Below are 9,006 nucleotides of genomic sequence, written 5' to 3' on the forward strand. Positions count from 1 at the left end.
AACCAGGGAGCAGGCAGATTCTGCAATAGGGATTGGATGCTTCAGGTGCATTAGCAGGGTCTGTGGGAGGGCCTGGGGGACAGATAGGGTCCATGGAAGGATTCTGGCTCTGGGAAGGTTTGGCAGGATCAGGGGGGTTGCAGAGTCTATAGTTGTTGGCAGTCCCTCAAAATTGAGGATGACATCCATCAGCCTTGATGGATCCTCAGGTGACTGAGGAGCCTGGTTCTGGATACACACATTCTTTGGCAATGAGGGCATGTTGTTTTTTCAGGGGAGTGAGATTCACAGCTCTGGATTGGTCTCCTTCTCCTTCCTCTGCCACTGCTGTTCCACCTCAAGTCATTGGGCCTTGAAGTGGTGCATGCCTTGGTGGATCAGGTGGTATCACACCAAATGGTCAGCATCTTGCTCCTCCCAGCCATTGGTGTCAATGCCTCCATGCTTGAGGGCAACCTTGAGTGTGTTTTTGTACCATTTCCTTTGGCCGCCCTTTGAGCATTGGCCAATGGAGAGCTGGGAAAAGAGAATCTAGCAAGGTAGGTGTTGTCAGACATCCAGACACAGTTGCCTGGCCATTGGAGTTGATTTCTCAAGAGCAAGACTTCAATGCTGGTGGCCACAGATTCATGGAGGATGCTCATGCTGGTCCAGTGGTCCTCCCATTTGGTCCCTAGGATTCAATGCAAGCACCACTGGCACAATCTCTTGAAGGTCTTAATGTGGAGTCAGTAGATGGTCCAGGTTTCACTGCAGTAGAGGAGGGTGATCAGCATGGCAGCCTTGTAAACCAGGATCTTTGTTGACTTCCGGAGGTCTCTATTTTCAAATAAGTTGTCACAGCTTGAAGAAGGCGGCCCTGGCACAGTTGACCTGGTGCTGGACTTCTTCAATGATGATAGCCTGTTGAGAGAGGTGGCTGCTGAGATATGGAAAGTGCTTCATGTACTCCGGAGCCTCCCTGTCTATGTAGATAGAGTGAGGGATGTTCAGCTGGCCTGGGGAGGGTTGGTGGAGAACCTTAATCTTTGTGATGCCTCCATGGATATGGGGGTCATGGTCTGGTTTCCCTTTCCAATAGAAGGTGTACCCTCTGCTGACCTCCGTCAGCTGTCCCTTCCTGGTAAGCCAGGTTTTGCTGAGAGCAGCAATATTGATTTTGTGCCTCACTAGCTCCCGAGCCATGATGGCAGTTTGTCTTTCCGGGTGATTGCTCTTTGGGTTGTCAATGAGCCTTCTCACATTCCAGGTTCCAAAGTTTAGCTTTTTCTTATTTCAACCACAGGAATGGTGATCCTGATGGGTGCAGTTTCCCAGTCAGGAGAGATGGGACAGCATATTTTGGGGGCACCTTTTCTAGCCCCCTCCCCATCGGGGTAAGCAGAATGTATCCTAAAAAGGACTGCTCAGTTGCAAATGAAGCTGCCAAAGGACACCCCTGTCCTGACAAGTGTCCAATGACCATCGTGCATCCACCACCTGTGTGCAAATTCTTGGCTGAGGGCCTCCAGGTATTGCAGCTCTGCCTCTATCACCAATCCTCCATCACCACAGGACTTGTGGACCTTACAGAAGCCTGCATGTGGCATGTTTAGTGTGGGGACTCCCATGCGCAGTTGGGCCCACATGGTCTTGGTGGTTGGTGGCTGGTTTCAGTGGCATGGTGAACCACGACAACTGGGCCACTTCTCCATTGCAGCCTTCTTCTGCCTTCATAGCCATTGGGGTCGCAGACTTCCTCTGCCTGCTTCGCCACTGAGGACTTCTTGGATTATTTTTTGTCTGGAACCTCCCCCTTGACCTTGCCACCATGGGTGGCCTTACCAGGAGCATGAGCTCTACATGGCATTGCTCCCGGGGTCATTGGAACACACAAGCCTCTCCATTATGACAAGGTGACCATCTTCAGAGAAGGTGGTCTCTATAGAGGAGCTTGGTGTAATGGTGACCTGAGTTGGATTTACCAGCTCTGGAAAAGGACACAATTTGGAGGCACAATAAGTGACTGGTGGAGAGCCACCAGAGGCCTGGGAAGGACTGGAGACAGCAAAAACTTACCTTCAGGTATAGAGCCAACAATGACAGAGTGGTGAGTGAAAACACCACAGCAGTTTATCAGCGCTTGCTCTGTGTGGGTAAGGCTGCATACCAGGAGAGCCATCACACCCCCACGACCCAGCATGAACAGAAAAGAGGAACTGGAACTGCCTGAAGGGGGATAGCAGAACTCTGATGGGGAAAGATCCCTGGAGGCTCCTGAGCCACAGGGGAGAAGAGCTACATCTGATCCTGAGCTCCACAGGGAGAGACACCCTGGATACTGAGGCACCAGGACACTGAGCATAGAACACATAAATTGGGGCAGCTGTTGAAGCCTGGAAATCCCAGGTGAAGAGAAGACCCAGCCATTGGGGGGGGGGGAGGATTCTTTTACAGTTAAGTGTGTTTTGTTTAGAGTCACTGACTCATAAAGGGGCATGGACTTAAAGACCCCAACCTGAGGAAATGCTCATGAATTGTTTGAGTGATGGGAATTGACAATTTTTTACTTCTCTTTTTCATTCTATTAATTTATTACCAGGAGAACGGAAGCTCCCCACAGTTTGGTTGGATAAATGTATGAATTGATTTAGTTTTGTCCAAGGCAGACTAAAGGCCCACAGCATATGTAAGCACAGCTCTGAGGGCTTATCACCTTTGTTTCCCCAAGGCCCTGGCATCATCATAACCCAGGGACACACCCCTGGAAATGGATCTAGTCATCCTGAGAGCAGAGCTATGGTTACCATTAAGATTTTGGCAGATATATGGATGGGGTGTGGGGAAGGAGTCCTCCCAGGAGCCTCTGCAATATAACTGTGCATGAGAAGGACCCTCCTTTCTATTTAAAATCAAGGCATGGCAGAAGAGTTGGGTGAGGTATCCCATGCACAAACTACAGCAGCACCTTCCCTCTTGGGGTGAGACTCCCACACTTGGGGGGAAGGATGTGGGTCTCTCCCTCACCACCTAGAAACAGGGACTATTTTTAGCCTCCGCCCACCTGCTCAATGCACATCACCTCCAGCAAACCAACCCCCCTCCCACCCAGACCTCCCTCCTCCCCAACTTACTTGCTTGGCTTCCAGCAGTAAAACCAGCACTGGTAGCAGCTTACAGGATGTGGGGGGTGGCTATCTGGTCCACGGGGGAGGGCAGGAGTTTTCCATCTGGGGCTGGGGGGAGGGGCTGGAGAGCTAAAAATAGCCCAGTGCCAGGAAGGGGGTAGGAAAAGTACAGCCCTGTGGCTGGGGCCAGTGGCTGGGCTTTGCCAGCCCTAGGCCTGAGCTGGGAATTGTACAGAAGTGCAAGACAGTTAGATTGGTCTAAATATGGCCAACTTGATCTAAGTTTGGTGTACCTCAGAGGTAGGGTTAACTTAGATAGGGCTGGACATTTTTAGATCAATATAACTGTCCTGAACTTCTGTATAGTTCACACTTATATCGACCTAACTTGTGTAAGACCCACACCTGGGCAAACTAAGTTAGACTGGGTAACCATTTTTAACACAATTTAACCTCCCCTTAAACTCCCCAAAAGTCTGTATGTAGTCTGAAGGGGGACATAATAAGATTTTATAAAATACTAAATAGTGAAAAAAAAGTATATAGGGATTTATTATTTACCATCTCTCACAATACAAGAACTAGGGATCATAAAACAAAATTAGTAGGTTGTAAGTTTAAAACTAACAAAATGAAGTTCTTTTTCACACAGCATGCAATTAATATGTAGAACTCATTGCCACCAAATGTTGTGGAAGGTGACAATTTCACCAGATTCAAAAAGGGATTAGACAAATTCTTGGAGGAAAGGTGCATCAGTAGCTATTGAGCATGGGAGTTAAGAGTACAGCCCCTGAATCAGAACTTCCTAGACCTTAAATGTTGGAAGCTTCAAATGAGAGAGGAACAATGGAGAAAACCCTGGTCATACCCATCAAGGTTTTGCATGCAAAAATTATTTAGGTACCAGTTATCCACTATTTATGAGAATGAGTTTGGCACAATTAGTATTCTGCTTGGTTAGTAAATACATGATCGGGGCATGTATCTATGTAGCTGTGATTGACTAATATATATAAAAAGATGCATGATTTAGGAAGAATTTAGGCTTGTATACCCCTGCATCTACACCCTCTGCTGGCTACCTGGAATACAATCTGATAGTGAATAAAACTAATCTGGTTATTCCCACTGTGTCTGCTTACTGAAAGTGTGTTACTATAGGAACTGGCAACCCCTTAGGGAAAACAAAAAACACAAAAAGTAGTAGCACTGAAATTACCATTTTCTTACATCTGACCTAATGTCTATGGTCTAAACTGTATTGCAATGACAACACTGAAAATGTTGTAGCGTCTTGAAATGACTGCAAATTCTATTTTGGATACATCTGCCAATATTTGATTTTTCTTGGTTCATCAATAAACTGTGCATATGTGGAATCCTGCACCCATATGAACCTCATAACAGGACCTGGACCAATGTTATTAGAAAATGGGGAGTTTGGGTTATTCTACCATTAATCTTAATTCTGGCAGACTGACCCTCACCTGGGGCATGTAAAGTGACCTCTACTGTAACTGAAATACAAAATAAGAAGTATTAATATTCAGCTTTTTACAAATTAGACTCATTGACAGGACAGAGTCAAAGTTAAATCTTCCTTATTTTCAAGAGTGAGTTCTATTTATAATCCCTGATATGCCTAACATTTGACTCCAGGGGTTATTCTATTGCTTGTTTGCTGAATGCTGTATACAATCCAGAAATGTATGGTTACCTTACCATCCTAACACATTACCTGCATGCTCTACTTTTTTGTATTTTCTTTTATCAAACCTCCCTTTAAATGCTGTTTTTAATCCTTTCCTTAAATTACATATTCAGCCCTTCCCCACCCTACCATGCATCCACCCCATCCCAAGTTCTTATAATCAATACTACTGTTTCAAAGAATTAAAGATGTCCCTTAAATTAATAAGCAGGCAATGCTACAAGTGAGCCAATAGTAAGCATCCTCCTGACCATTTCAATGGGATCCATGAAGGGTTCCTCACCTTCTCTGTATTATATATTTCTTAGCTGCTAATTTGATTCTGGGCCCAGAATTTGCTAGCCTCACCCATTTCCTACAAACACATGAATGCAAACTTTAAGAAGCCTTTTCTATTACAGACTGAAAGAATAGGCTGCAGTGTTGTGAAGAGTAAGGTATTTTTTGCATAAGAGACATTAAAACAGTCTTAACTCAGAATGATTACAACCTTAATTTCTCTGTGTTACTTGAGTAGAATCAAACACTTCAAATTTACAGGCAAAAAGTAAAAGTAAATTAACTATGAGTGGCTATTTATACTCACATTATATGGTCTGACTGCTCACTCAGGTTCTTAACTGACATACAGGACCTCCATCTAACCCAGGAGGTACACAGCCCCACCAGGGGAGAGACCTTGTTGGATTTGGTCCTGGCCACGGGCGATGACCTGGTACAGGGTCTGCGGGCGCTTGACCACCTGCGCGATAGCGATCATTGTCTGCTGGAATTCACCATCCAGCACAAGGTGGCAAAAGCCTCCAGCAAAGCAGCAGCCCTCCACTTCAGGAGGGCAGACTTTAACGAGGTGAGAAAACTAGTGGGGGAAGCACTGAGGTCCCAGAGCAGGAGGGAGTTGTGTGTCCAGGAGGAGTGGTCGTTCCTTAAGGAGACAATCCTCCAAGCTTAAAGGGAAGTAATCCCTACATAAATCAAAGGGGGCAAGAAGGCGCAAAGGCCCCCATGGCTCACCAAAAGCATCTGGGAATGTCTCCAAACAAAAAAGGAGGCATACACCCGTTGGAAGGGAGGGGCCATCATAAGAGAGGGCTATACCTCAGTAGCTTGGGAATGTAGGGGGACGGTCAGGAAGGCCAAGGCGGAAATGGATCTGGGACTAGCAACCGAGATCAAGAACAACAAGAAATCCTTTTTCAAATACATAGGGGGGCAAAAGAAGGTGCCAGGTAACATGGGGCCTCTGTAGGACACGCTAGGAAATCTGGTCATCTCACCTGACAGTAAAGCTGACATATTCAACAACTTCTTTACCTCCGTATTTCTGAGAAGGGACCCAGATATCTCCCACACTGGCACCCCCAAGGGCCCTGTGGGTGGCACACCCAGGCCTAGGGTTAATGAGGACCTTGTCAGGGAACTTCTGGAGGGACTAGATGTATTTAAATCCACAGGTCCTGACGATCTCCACCCCAGAGTGCTGAAGGAACTAGCAGGGGTCATTGCAGGACCTCTGGCACAGCTCTACGAGCACTCATGGTGCTTGGGCAATGTGCCAGAGGACTGGAAAAGGGCCAATGTGGTCCCAACCTTCAAAAAAGGGAGGAAGGAGAACCCAGGAAACTATAGGTCCGTGAGTCTTACCTCGGTCCTGGGGAAGCTTTTTGAAAGAATTATCCCGGCACATGTCCAGGAAGGGCCAGCAGGGGAGGTTATGCTCAGGGGCAACCAGCATGGGTTCATTAGGGGCAGGTCTTGTCAAACCAACCTGGTGGCCTTCTATGACCAGGTCACCAAGTCCTTGGATGCAGGTGTCTCAGTGGATATAGTCTTTCTGGACTTCAGGAAGGCCTTCACCATGGTCTCTCATCCCATTCTCAGTAAGAAACTAGGAGACAGTGGTGTTGATGCCTACACAGTCAGATGGGTCACTAACTGGCTGGTGGGCCTCACCCAGAGGGTGATGGTGGATGGGTCTTATTCGACCTGGAGAGATGTGGGCAGTGGGGTTCCCCAGGGCTCAGCCCTTGGACCTGCACTATTCAACATCTTCATCAGTGACTTGGGCAAGGGGGTAGAAAGCATCCTGTTCAAATTCACAGATGACACTAAGATATGGGGTGAAGTGGGTATGCTAGTAGGAAGGAACAGGCTGCAAGCAGATCTAGACAGGTTACAGGGGTGGGCCAAAGAGAACAGGATGGGGTTCAACATTGACAAGTGCAGAGTAATGCACCTGGGGAGGAAGAACCAGCAGCACACCTACAGGCTGGGGAACTCCCTTCTCGCCAGTGTCGAGACAGAAAAGGATCTTGGAATCATCATTGACGCCACAATGAACATGGGCTGACAGTGTGGGGATGCAGTCAGGAAGGCCAACCATAACTTGTTGTGCATCCACAGATGCATCTCATGCAGGTCCAAGAAGGTGATCCTCCCCCTCTATGCAACACTTGTCAGGCCACAGCTGGAGTACTGCGTCCAGTTCTGGGCACCGCACTTTAGGAGGGATGTGGCCAATATGGAGAGGGTCCAAAGGAGGGCCACCTGCATGATCAGGGGTCAGCAGGGAGGCCCTACGAGGAGAGCCTGAGGGATCTGAACCTGTTCAGCCTCCAAAAGAGAAGGCTGAGAGGGGATCTAGTGGCAGTCTACAAATTAAACAAGGGGGACCAGCAGGCATTGGGAGAGTCCCTGTTCCCCCGAGCACTCCTGGGAGTTACAAGAAACAACAGACATAAGCTAGCAGAGGGTAGAGGACCTGGAACCAACTTCCAAAAGAAGTGGTGCTGGCTCCTACCCTGGTGGTCTTTAAAAAAAGGCTGGATGAACATCTGGCTGGTTTCGTTTGACCCCAGTACTCTTTCCTGCCACGGCAGGGGGGCGGACTAGATGATGATCTCAGGTCCCTTCCGACCCTACCAACTATGAAACTATGTGTGTACCATGCATCATAAAAACATAGGTGCCACAGTACATTATGAGAAACAGCATCCAAATTCTATTTTTTTTCTGGATGAGTATTGCTTTTGGATGAGGGAATGTTTACATGTGAAAGTATAAATTTACAATGCTGTTTTGAAAAAGAAACAATGCAGTAAGTTTGCAGAAAAAGCCCTGCCTTGTGGACTGAAGTCTCTACATCAGTGGTTCTCAGGGGTCCACAGCTCCCTGGGGGGACTGTATGCAGGTTTCATGGAATCTGTCTGGACCAGTCCAGCACAGGGAGGAGCCACCTGAGCCCCCCAGAATGAGGCAGGGGCAGGCCCACTCTGCCCAGCCCCACAGCATCCATCTTGTGAGTTACACTGTGGGTGAGCAGGCAAGGCTGCTGCTGCTCAAGTGATTGGGGCCCTCAGGATCCTTGCCACTGAGCCTCACCCACTGCACCCAGAGCCATGCAGGTGGGGCTGGGGAGCCAAGGTGGTCCTCTCCCACTCAGGGAGTAGCACAGGTGGGCATGCTATGGGGGGGCCTCAGCATGGGTGACTGGTGTCTCCTGAGTCAACGATCGCATTTGCCCCCCCCCCACAGTGGCCAGTCAGCAACTGGGGGGGGGGTCCCCCATGGCCTATCACACTGACTGGGAGGGGGTCCCCTTGCAGCTGGTCATGTGCGCCGACCCAGAAGCAGCATTCCCTCTAAGCTGACTCTAAGTGGGAACACTCCAAGAAGTGCCAGTGGCATGCCTGGAAGGACCAGGGACACACCCAGAAGTGCCAGCAGCACTTCTCATGGAGCCCCAACTCCCAGGCCGGTGTTCTCAGGGGGGGCACCAGTGCTCCCACCTACTCCCCTGCCTGCTGCCTAAGGAGGGGAGCACTGCTGTGAGGGGGTGCACCAGTGCTCTCAGGGTGCATGTGCACCCCCTACATGTTGCCATTGGGCCTCAGGAAAAATAAGGTTGAAAACCGCTGCTCTATATTATTACTCTGTTCTTTCTCCCATGACTTATTTCTTATCTACTCTTACAAGTAGGGCTTTTTATTATTATTTGCTGGTGTCTCCTATCTGATAACAATGTTATAGGATGTTACTCACTTTATTTTTTGTTTATTTGAACACTTCTGCCACCTCTCCCTCTTTCTTTATAAATCTTCAAATTCTGTGCATTAACTCCTGCAAAAGACCTTGAATGGCAGATCTCTAAACCCATAGAAAGCCAACTGATTTCAATGGGCAATG

This window comes from Alligator sinensis, unplaced genomic scaffold, assembly GCF_000455745.1.
Source record: "Alligator sinensis unplaced genomic scaffold, ASM45574v1 scaffold285_1, whole genome shotgun sequence".
Taxonomy (NCBI): domain Eukaryota; kingdom Metazoa; phylum Chordata; order Crocodylia; family Alligatoridae; genus Alligator; species Alligator sinensis.